Genomic DNA, 12,589 nt, shown 5'->3' with positions numbered 1-12,589 from the left:
TGAGCCCTGCTGCAGTTTAAAACATTCACACTAGATCGCAGCCTACCCATAAGCCCCACATATGCAAATGAAGCAGCGTAATAGGCAGCGCGATAGGTTTGCCCCAGGGGCCATGTGATCAAAGTGGATCTCCTCCCTGTTAAGTGGCAGACCGCTCGTCATCTGGATACGGCCAGATTAGCGCCTCGTGAGGAGACGCAGCGTTGCACGTATGCACATTTTCATCTGGAATTTTAAGAAGGTGGTTTGGAAGTTGTTACTTTATGTAATGCTTTCTCCCCCAAGATAGAGATAAGAAAGACTCCCGGCCCCATAACTGCCCTGCCTCCCCCCCACCTACCCACACACAACACCCCGCTTCCACCCTCCCTCACCTCTTTCTTTTTTGCTTAATGGCCGTCGTTTCTCAGCCCCTGTGCCTCTCCAGTTTTCATCACCTGACTGGCTCAAGGGGACAGAGCTGGCTGTTTGTGTCACTGCAGAGTCTGTCGGCAGCTCACACATCTGCGCAAATTTCATCAGGATAATGAGCCCGAGCTACTCTTCCAGGCGACGGGCAGAGAAGCCAGCCTCTCTTAAGCCCCTCTCCCTGATCACGCACACACACTCACACACACATAAAACAACCATCACCACCACCAAACAATCACCATTTTGGAGAGAGAGAATTATATCGTGATATATACTTGAACAAAGTGTGGGTGTGTAAATTGGGCTGGTGCATGATTTTTGTTTTTAAAAAGACAGTTGCAGTGTGTTGTGAAACTACTGTTGCAGACCTGAGTCTAGTGGGAAGGCCGATGATCAGGAATTAACCAGCAAATGATTGTTGTGAACGGTCGAGCTCAGGTTGAATGTTAAGTCGAAGCAATTTCATTTACATAGCCCAAAATCCAATGTCTGCCTCAAAGGGCTTTGCAGTCTGTACAACATGCAGCACCTCCATCCTTAAACCTTGCATTTAGAAATAACTACACAAAAGAGGATAGAAACCTCAGAGGAGGAATCCCTGCTCCTATGTGTATCCACGATCCTTCATGATACCCAAATTTTAGCAGGTGAAAGTTTTTTCTGAGAAGATATCACTAACACCCTGTAGTTCCACACAAGCCACATAGCAGGTGTATCAATGGCTACAGTCACTCAGAGGCTCTCTTTTAGCCTGATAGCATCACAGTATTATTAGTTCTTACCTTTTCAGAGTCCATAGCGATTGACATGGTGACAATAATGACAAAAAATACAAAATCAAGTTTGGTTAAATAAATTTTTACCTCATAATCTAATCTTTTTCCTATCATTTCTGAGCAGATTTGTAGATGTTTAGTTGTAATGGACATCAGAGAAGATGGTATCCTCAGACAGTGTAACTCACATTCAATCCGAAAATGCATATCTGTGTTCATGTATGACTGAATTATGATTGCGACAAGGACTACAGTTTTTAACAAAGACTGCAGCATTGAGGTGGTAAGTGTCACCATAACATAGTGAACTCCCTGTTGTTTTTCCGAATACTGTCACGCACCTGTTCCTTTACAACGCACAGTGTCTTTGGTTCCCTCTGTGCCCTCTGTTTCACATTCAGGCTCCCTAGTGGATGAAGCCTCTCCGTTTTGGACAATCCATGAGCTTTCTGCTTGTTCCACCCTCAGGCCAACATGTTAACTTTGGTCACAAAATATCTCACAATACAAAAATCATCAGTCCACTGTTTGTCTCAGTAGTTTGGTATTTAGGTGTATAATGAACATTGTAGGCTCTAGGTGTCTCTAACAGGGCTTTCAGCTGGATTTTTGTCTTCTATATTTGTGTTGCCAGGCCTCTAATTGTGTATGTTTATCTGCACCAGCAACCTACTGGTCAGATAGTTGCTGGCAGAGTTTTTGCATGAGAGAGGCAGAGCAGTCTAGTGCCTCTGTTTCCTCCATTCACTACCATTTGGCCGAAAGGTCAGATGGGCTATTTCAGAAATGCCCCCAGTGAAAATCAATGGGCAAATCGCGGAGCTCAGTTCCTGTTTGTTGTTGTTGTTAGTGGTGGGTCTGTGTGTTCTGTCTGTTCCATCACTGAGGCAGGAGGCCAGGCAATGCCTAATCACTGAGAGTGAGAGAATGAGAGAGAGGGAGACAGAGGGAACGAGACAGAGAGACAGAGACAAAGAGATGGAGAGAAAAGTAGACTTGGGGGTGAGGAGGGAGAGGGGAGGTAGAGAGAGATAGAGAGGGAGTTAAGGCCAGTGGAGATACATCACGATGTCAGACACACAGACACACTGCAGCCACAGATTCATCATCGCAGCTGCGTCTGCAGGCACAAGTGGACGCAGGAAACGAGTGAACTGGGGGAAGAGGAGTGGAGAGAGGGCAGGAGAAGACGGGTGAGGGAAGAGGGGGAAAGACAAATCGGTTACTACAGCTGGCCAAAATCTGGCCAAAAGCTCCTGTTCGGCTCTGTTCAGCCGCAGACACAAACCACGTCATGCCAAGAACACTAATATTTCCACCGTATGGCACAGTTCATGTGAGCTGGTTAAACATAGACTATTGCTTAAGCACCGTACGCTCCAGGTCCCACTGTGGTGCAAACTGGACGAATCAGTTTGACGGCACAAATATTACAACCTCACCTTGGGATGCAGATTATTCTACAGATGCGAAGCAACAGGTGAACAAGAGCTGGTACAGTGTGGACGAAGTCAGTTAGCTGTTGAGATGGCCAGTGTCATTGGTCGTGTAATTTTCTCCCTCCAACCCCTCCGAATTTAAAAAAAAATATTGTAGTCCGTTTGGATCTGCATTTATTTATGATATATATACCATACCAAAATTCACATGAAGACAGCTTTTGAACTGAGATTTAAAGTTCATTCTTTATCTTGTAAACAGCAGTAGAGACAACAATCAAACCACAAGGTCTGCTTTGAAGATCATGTGAGACTGTATGGAAATGTAGAGAGGAGAGAGAGATAAAGAAGGACACCTGGCCAGACATGAACCGGGGAAGTGGTGGTTCATGGTCAATGCCTTAACCCCTGAGACACCAGGTCGCCTCTTCTTGGTTTCTTTGGGACATTATGACATTAACCCCACTTTAATGCCGAGATGTTTGATGCCACGGCCCCCAATGTAATTTGTTGGAAACTATAAATTATTCAGAAATAATTTATGGTAAATGCATTATTTGAAAAACAAAAACAATATGAAACCATGAAGGGAATTAAAATAAATGAGAAAACTTTGAGAAGATTTTGGTTTGAGACGAGACAGGACTGCAGATGAACCGAGAGGGAAAGTAACATCACAGGAAGTGACCAAGTACTAAAGCAGAACATCTGTGCGCATTTTCAGTATTTGACTCACATTCTCAGATTCAGTTTATTCTTATTCAGTCAACAGGACAAGTCTGTGGTGTGAATGAGTGTAACAGAGTGTTGCTAGAAAGCTGCGTGGAGCATAGTCAAGCTTCCCTGGATAAATAAAGGTTAAAAATAGTTAACACAGTCTGTCTCCAACTGATAGCCCAATCACTGCCAGACCTTTAGACGATGAGGGAGGGAGTCCATGCTCCTCTCCTCTCCTCTCCTCTCCTCTCCTCTCCTCTCCTCTCCTCTCTATTCTTTTCCCATTCTTCCACATTACCATTCCCTTGCAGCAACACTCCACTTCTTGCTCAGAGTGATTCCAGAAGACTTGTGTGAAACCGAGAGCTGTCCAATGGGATTCTCAGAGGTTTTTGTTAGAATAATTTTCCTCAAATATTTTTCTTCTTCAGGCATTGAGAGACTTTTTTTTGCCTATTTTGATACAGCAGCATTGCTTGAAATGTCTTGAACCTCTACAGAATTAATTCTGCACAAGCTCAACTTTGAACCTTTCGTGGCTCCAATTAAAAGCCTGCAGTTATACGTCCTTCCTTGCTCTATGAACATATATGTTCAATTCCATGAATCAAATTAGACAAGTATTAATGTGACATATGCACAACCCCAGTCAAATTAAGCATATTTTCTCACTGTCACATAATACAGAATTGTTCACATTAATGTGCATGTTATTTAAATTACAACTCTTTGCTCAGCCAGAATGCACCAGGCCTTAATGCACACATACATGTCTCGTGATTGGCCTGGCATCCTCCACAAGTGACCAGGTCACGGAGAGACTGGAATCCACCCACACTGTGAGCACCGTCAGCCGGAGCCTCAGACTTCTCCAGAGAGGAGAGGCTCTTGTGTGTCAGAGGACAACGTAACAGACCCTTAGCTTTTATTAGGCCAGTTATATCTGCAAGTTCATAGGCTCTCGTCCTCTGGTCCTCCACAAACTGCTCTGCTCAAAGAGCCACTCTCCCCCATCAGGCAGGCCTCAGGGCAAAAGCCTGCTACCCTCCTCCACGTTCCCTCCCCTCTCTGTGCTGACTTTCAAAGAGAATTCCCACTTCATAGTTGTTATATTCTTGTCTTCTGGCCTCACAGATACACAATACCTTATAGATGTAGAGCAGCAGCATTCGTGGTCAACAAGCAGGAGTGAGAGAAGAAGAACATTATACTCATGTTCTGCTCACTGAGTTTTTTTTTATTTATTTTTTACAAATTAGGTTATGCATAAGTTTAGCAGGTGTCCTTTTATTTGATATAATTTAAAGTGGATTTTAATGTTTTTTAGACGATCATACACGATGTTGATGTGAATAATTTAATTATCACTTATGAAAGGTCTGTTTTGTAGGTCCTCAAGATGTGCGGGCTACTAAATAGTACACTGTAACCCTATTTTTATTTGTTGCTTTGTTGTCAGTAGTCTTAACTTCAGTTTTTTTCTCCACCTCAAGACATATTACAAGAAAAAAAAAATAGAAGCGGGCTTTAAAAGTACCTTTGGTGTTCCTGTGTGTTTTCGAATATTACAAAGTGCTGTAATGAGAAGGAAAACAACAAAAAAAGAGATTTTTCTGCCTCAGAGGGAGATAGCGACTCGTTCTCCTCGCTGTACAAGCCTGTAGGTTCACTTTTCTCTTTGTGCGCTGGAGCACTCCTTGGGACTCGAGCGACAGGGGAATTGGGCATGCTCAGCTACGCTGGTGGCGAGGTGCCAGCCTCCTGTGCCTGGGATATAAGTGAGAGGGAGGCAGGAGGCAGGACATGTTTCAATTAGGCAACAAACACCATGCGCACAGAGGATAACAGAGAAGAAGAAAAAAAATCTCACCCTCGCCAGCCAACTTCTCCCTTCTGACCTCTCCCAAAAACACACTTCCCTGAACCGCCCTACCCCGTCTTTTCTTTTAAAAACTGAGGTGTCATTTTTGTGGCATTCACATGGGAAGGACAGTAGTGAGGGTCTTTGTGAGGTGATGCTAAGTGTGCCAGCTCGGCCTGCATGTTTCCATTAGATTGTCATGTTGGCTAATTAGAGAGCGGCAGCATGATTCACCTTGTTAATTAGGAGGACTTGCACACCATGTGCCTGGGGGCGGTGTGGGGAAGAGGAGCCCAGCCTCAGAGCCTGCTAGTCGCCTGCTGCCTATGAAGATTCCCCTTCTCATCTACCTTCCTTTCACTCCTTTTTTTTTGATTTGGAAATGAATAAATCATTGAGATCGTCCTCTCTCGGAGTGTGAATATCTGAGTTCTCATCTTTTCCTGGATGCAAATTAGGCGTGATCAATAGAAGGTGACGAGCGGCGAATCTAAATGTTAAAAAAAAGAGAGAGAAACAGGGAGAGAGAAGACTGCTAGACGAAGCACGGCAGCATAGAATGAGACAAAGCGAGAGAACATTTAAAGTAGGAAATTTTCACTTAGATAAGCAGTATTTTTAATGATCACCACTCTCCCCCCGTCGCTCCGGTGTGACACCGTCAGAATCTGCTTAACACTGATTTCTGGCTCCTTCATTAAACACTGTTCCCTGCCAAAAATGTGTAGCGCAAATGTTATTATTTTTAAAAATAATACTCACTCTGAAGGAGAGGCATTGAGTCTTTTAGATGTATTCAATTTATCCACATATTTCACACAGTCTCCCTCTGCACAGTTTAATTCTTGCAAATAAGTTGCAGATGAAGAGGAACCATAGGGTCATGATAGTGACACTCACATAATGACCTTAGCCCCAGGGACGGCTGAGGGCTCTGAATAATTGGTCCTTGGCCCTGGAAACACTTCTGACATACACAGCTTCAGAGGAAATGGAGCACTCTGAGCCAAGACTATTAGCTCATGCATGTATTTTGAATTAATCTCCGTAGGTAAAATAATACAATCACAAACAGACTTACTGAAATATTTTAGGAGATTTATGTGTGAAAAAAGGTGATGAAACTGAATTTTAGAGCAATTTTTAATCTCTTTTATACACTTTTTAAATTTATGATCTGTTATTCACGATGATTAGTATTGGTAAATTATGCAAATTGTCAATATATTCTGGTACATGTGGGTTGGAACAACATACTGGGTGATATGTAGAGAGTCTTTGCATATGACTCTGTATACTATGAATTATAGACTCAATACAATACAGTGCAACTTTATACCTACAAGGGCAATGAGACATGACAGATCTCAGTATTGCACTTAACATCTTGCATATGTATATCTTTATATATATATTCATTATTTAATCTTGAGGAACACTGCCTAGTGTAATTACTGTGTTGTGGTGATGAAGTCATACATGTCTCTATCCAGTTTTAACACAAAGACTTGCCTGCATTAGCAGGTCGAGGCTGAACTCGTCTCTTTATAGCGTCTGAGTGCAGATGGAGAAGTGAAACCTGATTGGTTAGTGCAAATGGCTCTTCTCCCTGCAGCAAACTAACTGCCAGGCACTTCACATGAAGAAAGGCCTCAAGATGCAGCTCACAGATGTTCTCGTAATGTCGGCCATGTGGGTGTCAGGTGAATGAGATCCATGGGTAACAGACATGCATAAAACACTTAAAATGTCAACACACACTCATGTTAAGTAGTAGGAAACTTTCACAAAGGAACGTGCAGTGTTACAGATACCTGCTACTGAACATTGAATTTGGAATACAAAATAGTATTTTATAATTCATGTTTGAGAAAAAACCCTTTCATCTGACAATTTCCACTGGGCCTCATTCATGAAACATTTGTATACATGTATTTGATCTTAATTTAAACTCAAACTAAGAAATTTTGTGGAGATGAGTCAATATTATATTTTTATGCGTATTTGATTATGTTTATATCTAGTTCTAAGTCATCAAAAAGTTAAGTACGATTAATGTGAAAACACAAGTCTACAGCCATGCTACAAGCTCTGCGAGGCTGTAACGTCAGCACACTAACATGCTCACAGTGACAATGGCAACAGGATGATGATATCCAGATATTCTGTTGATCACAGTCACCATCTTACTATAATAAGCATAAGTAGCATGCTAACATAAATAATGTTAGCATGCTAATAGATTTTAGCATGCTAACATTAATTAATTAGCACAAAGTACAGCTGAGGCTAATAATGTAATGATATTGATGATATTGTATTTCATTTTGCAAATGTTTGGTTATGAACAAAGTGAGAAAACTGGAGCTTTGACCTGATGATGGTGCAAGAGGAAAAGTCAGAGGATCACTAAAGTCATAACGATTTATCCCAGGACCCAATGTCTACTAAGTTTCATGAAAATCCGACCAAGTGGCAGACCAGCGTACAGACCAAGAGGCAACTAGCATGACTTAAGTGTTAAACATTCCTTCAATGGGCTATTGGCTTCAATTTTGGTTTGATTTAGTATTATATCTTAATAAATGATTGAAATCATGAAAATTATTCTGTCTTCGCATGATGTACCTTTTTGTGTACCCCTATCTTTGCTAACAATCTGCATGCATCCCAAAATGACTGGACCCACAAGCCAACAAACATGTCACCATGACAACCAGTGTAATATTATCAAAATAGAAGAACCATGGCATAAAATCCACTGCTACTGTTTTTGGCGATAGTACTTGACAGTAAATGAGGAGAAACAACATGAAATAAATGTCGTGGTCGGACTCAAACTGGCGTTTTCGTAATTACACGATCAGTGTCTTGCACCACTAAGCCACCAGGATGCCTCAAGCCCAGCATACTTTACAGTAGATAACTGAAATCATTGTAAGTGCCGCCCAACAATGATGCTGGTGTACGATGCCGATGCCCTGTGATACCGGACCCATGTGTCCTGCTCCTCTGGTGCTGATATACCTGACAACAGATAAATGTTTTTAAGTTTCTGGTTGTTTCTGGAGTTTATACAGTGCCAGTGAAATCCTTCAAGCCTTTCTCATACATTGCTGACACTGAATGCCATTATTACTGGTGCTAATTGAACACTGTGCTAATATAAACATTGTCCACACCAGTGGAGTTAGCATTTTTAAAGGTGTAAAGTGCAGAAAGTGCAACGTTCAGTGCAGCAGTCTCCTGAGAAGGCTCCCCTCAGCATTTGACCATAACTAGGTTTTCTATCATTGTATATGCATATGAATATAGCTCTGCCCATAGACTAGCGGTGCAAAGGTGAAAACCATGACAAGGGATTTGATTTCCACTGGAGCCACCGACACCAAATTAAAGCCTTCACCAAAGTGGCATATGTCATGTCTATATACTGAGAAGCTCCCTGCTGTGTCTTGTTGGACCAAAGCTGGCTAGGGGGAGGGTAAGAGACAGGCCAACTCAAAACCCATGGTCTGCCTTTTATACTGTGGTCTTTGCAGGGCAGAGAGCCCTTTAGCTTCCTTCACAGCCCCCTAGCTGCTTGTGACGTCAAGCAGAGCGTGTTCTGCTCTACCAAGGACATCTGTCTGTAAGCGTCTGGGGGGCCAGGAGCGGCCCCTCAGGCCAGGAGGAGGGAGGGAGGAGGGAGAGAAAAGCTTTTGTTAAAAACAGCAGAGATGGAGAATGGCAGGTTGGCCATCATGGCTCCCGCAGCTCATCCTCCCCTTCACTCCAAGCATATAAGACCGCTCGGAGGTTCTTGCCATATTTTGGACATTTTTGCATCATGAGAGAAACTACTGCTCTTTATTCTGTGTTGAGAACAAGGACTGTTATTGCTTATTTAGGTCTTGACAGACATTTTTACCGATCTATAAAGGGTACAGAGCTGAAGTTAGACTTGTAAATAATTCAAAAAACAGGTGACGACAGAAAACAACAGTGAGACAGCCAAATAGATCTGATTATTTTCACTTGCACACTCTTGCTTAAATTTGTATTAGTATTTGTTTATAATAATGTGCATAAAGAGAATAAAACATGTGCAGACAACTGATTTGTTCTTACTCATAAAAATACAAGCAATCTAATGTGAGGTGGGCTGTAAAATTAAAGCAACAGATTTTATCTGAACTAAATAAATCAAAGTTAATGCATAAGTAAATTGTGAACGGGAGAAAACCTCCATCTGGGAAGTGGATGTGAATTTTATTTGAATGTAGTGAACATAACAGGGCCACAATAAGTCGAGTCCATAAGGAAATAACGGACATTAGTAATGTCTGATAAATATTAACATCCCATACCCTCAAACTAGAAGTTTCAGTCCATAAATCCATGATACAAATAATCTGATTAATAAATTTTTTTCGTCATCTGGATGGACTCTTCAAGCATATTTAATATATTTCATTCAGCTTCATAGCCAAAAAGAAGATACTACATTTTTGGTGTGGGTGCTGGGTAATGTAGTTTTTACTGTCATAAAACACTGGGTGATGTCATCATAGTGTTAACTGAAATGGATTTGGCAGGGCAGTCAGCATCTGTTGGAGAAGTGTTTCCCCAGAGATGTACATCTTTGTATTTCCATGCACGTCCCATTTCACCCAACCGGCCGTAACATAATCACATTGTGCTTTTTGCATCAAGATTAAAACCTTTTTTCTAACAAAACTGTAGATTGATTCTGTGTGTATCTCGAAAATGTTCTACATCTCCTGACCTTTGCTAATAATTTGACTTGACAAATCCCAGTTCGCTGCTTCAAAAGGGCATACAGGCAGACTGGAAGCACTGGTATTTATGTGACTTTGGAACAGCAGGTATTTATGTGGTACCATTGATCGGATCTGGCAAATGTATGCATCCTGCCAGCTGGTTGTTCTCCCAGTCTGGGATTAATCTCTGTTGTGACCTTTGCAGTTTTTGGAGATGGTTGTGGACAGGATAGTCCTTAAAGTAGAGAGAGAGTCTTGTACCGTATTTTCCGCACTATAGGGCGCACTGGATTGTAAGGCGCACTGTCAATGAATGGTCTATTTGCGAACTTTTTTCATATATAAAGCGCACCGGACTATAAGGCGCATTAAGCGAAACAAAACAGTCAGATAAGTCAAACTTTATTAAACGCGTTCACAATAACTCCCAACCTTGTTCAGTTGTAACACTTAAAAAAACACAGTCTGATACCGCTAAATCAAACGTTAGCGTATTCACAATAACTCCTTATAGGTCCTTATACACACACACACTGTAATATTATGGTGAAGCACAGTATGTATTACTCCGCGACGCTCCTGACTACGATAGCCGTAATGCTGCAAGCGGTGCGGCTTTGTAGTTTACCAAAGTCGTACTAAAACATTTTGACAGAGCGCCGTGAGCGCCGTGTACCACACAAAATCACTTCGAGGTCAGTAAGCACAACCAGAATTAATCCATATATAAGGCGCTCCGGATTATAAGGCGCACTGTCGTTTTTTGAGAAAATTAAAGGCTTTTAAGTGCGCCTTATAGTCCGGAAAATACGGTACATGTAGGTCACAGTTTTGATTTTCATATCTGTCTCTGAGATCTTATATGATATCTTACAAATATATATAAATATCTTATGTAATACTCCAAAATCATTCAATAATCATGACCAGTTCCATAACAGACAAATAGTGTTCATATATATATATATATGGTACCAAAAGACTGAAATTTGTTGTATCCACATTCCTTCACACTGCTACAACTGCTTCATAGCATTTGAGCACCTGTGTGTCTAGATGAATGTACTCAATGTGAACGTTTGAATTAAATGGTAGTTGTAAAATATATTTTTAAAAAAACTTCTAAGGGAAAACAAATCTATCAAAGCCTGGCCCAACTCTGGCTTGTATCAGCTGGCAGTCGTCAAAGGAAGGACGGTAGACTCGGCATAGTGGCACCAGATTGAAATCAGAAATCAGTCTCCCAGTGTCATGGCGGCCTCTACACTGACAGGAAACACAGACTGGAGGGTTGCAGATGGTAAAATGAAGTCTTCATTTATCATACAGTCATAAATCTGAAAATGCAGGCAGTTGCTGTGGGCGCTGGGAGCCCATGCCTGGTGCCAACTGCCAGGCAGAGATCATCCTGGTTCCATCAGTGAGATAGCAGACCTCTTTCTCTCTCTCTGTCTCTCTCCCTCTCTCTCTCTCTTGCTCTCTCAGGCCTGGAGAGATTTGTGTGTTGTTTGTGGCAAGGCCTAATAAGGTTAGCATTGATAACATTAATGCTACATTTGCCATGTGGACAGCGGCAATAATCATCTCCACCCTGTTTGCCACATCCAGTCATGATCCCCGGTTTCTGAATGCACTGAATTTGCACAGTGTTAAGAACCTGACTGCCAACTCAACACTCCCTGAATTCACTTCATGGCTATTAGTTAGTATTTGTTTTAACTACATCATCTCTATTTTCACCCCTGTCTCTTTTAAAAACAGGAGGATTAAATGCAGTTCAGATATTCAGCTGGTTGCTACTCACTGCTATTATTTCCCCTACTTTGTGTTGTCAGCGTGTTTGGATCTTTCAACAGTTCCGCCATGCTAAATGTGAAGTGGCAACACCCTAAAGGGCATGCCTTGCCAGCGGGGTTTTAGGAAAAAATCAGAGCCAAGTGCATGCACATTTTAGATCAGACTTTGTACACCAAAGCAACCTTTTACAATGTGCCATCTGAAAGTAACGGGAAATTTTTCCCCTGATCAGAACCCGTGCATACATGCTGCACACAAACACCAGCGCCCCGCGAACACATGCTGAGAGATAACATAAAAGAACATGAAAGACATGAAAGCGCACATTGATTGTCCCTGTTCGCTTCAACCCAGGCCTCTCTCCCCCAGCGGGCAGGCGTGCAGGCAAGCTGGTTGGTAGGCATTCCCAGTGCTGTGGCCAAGATTGATAGGCACGTGTGTGTGTGTACTGTGTTTGCATGTTGGAGGGAGTGTTGACACCCTCTGTGCCATGGCCCTAGGCCCTCACACATCCACCCAATAGAAAGGGCAGCTCCAAGCAACGCTGGGTTCCCCCTCTGCCCTGCGGCCAGACATGACATTACCTTGGGCAGTGCCTCCCCACAACCTCCCCCTTATATATCACAAACTGCAAAAATCACAATGGGACCTTGTGACTACAAACACGTACACAATCTTTGACAGAAGCTCTGTTAATGGCTGACAACAGGCTTCCATTTTGTTCCAGCTCAAGAGAGCTTATACAGCACATGGATAGACAGACACAAGGTTGAAGAGGGGTATATTTCTCCTTCACTCCCCTGCGTTTTCATTTTTACATTTGAT

The 12,589-nt window shown here is 42.3% G+C and overlaps 1 protein-coding gene across 3 annotated transcripts in view; it reads left to right on the top strand.

The window, feature by feature from the left end:
* The window catches only part of LOC139627515 (transcription initiation factor TFIID subunit 4-like), an 83,241-nt gene that overhangs the window by 47,068 nt on the left and 23,584 nt on the right, over positions 1-12,589 (top strand). The window lies entirely within an intron of this gene.

The sequence above is a fragment of the Trachinotus anak genome, unplaced genomic scaffold, assembly GCF_046630095.1.
Source record: "Trachinotus anak isolate AG129_WGS33_773 ecotype Australia unplaced genomic scaffold, CSIRO_AGI_Tana_v1 ptg000011l, whole genome shotgun sequence".
NCBI classification, from domain to species: Eukaryota; Metazoa; Chordata; class Actinopteri; order Carangiformes; family Carangidae; genus Trachinotus; species Trachinotus anak.
Note: the sequence above shows the minus strand (reverse complement) of the source record. Positions and strands in the feature narration are given on the sequence as shown.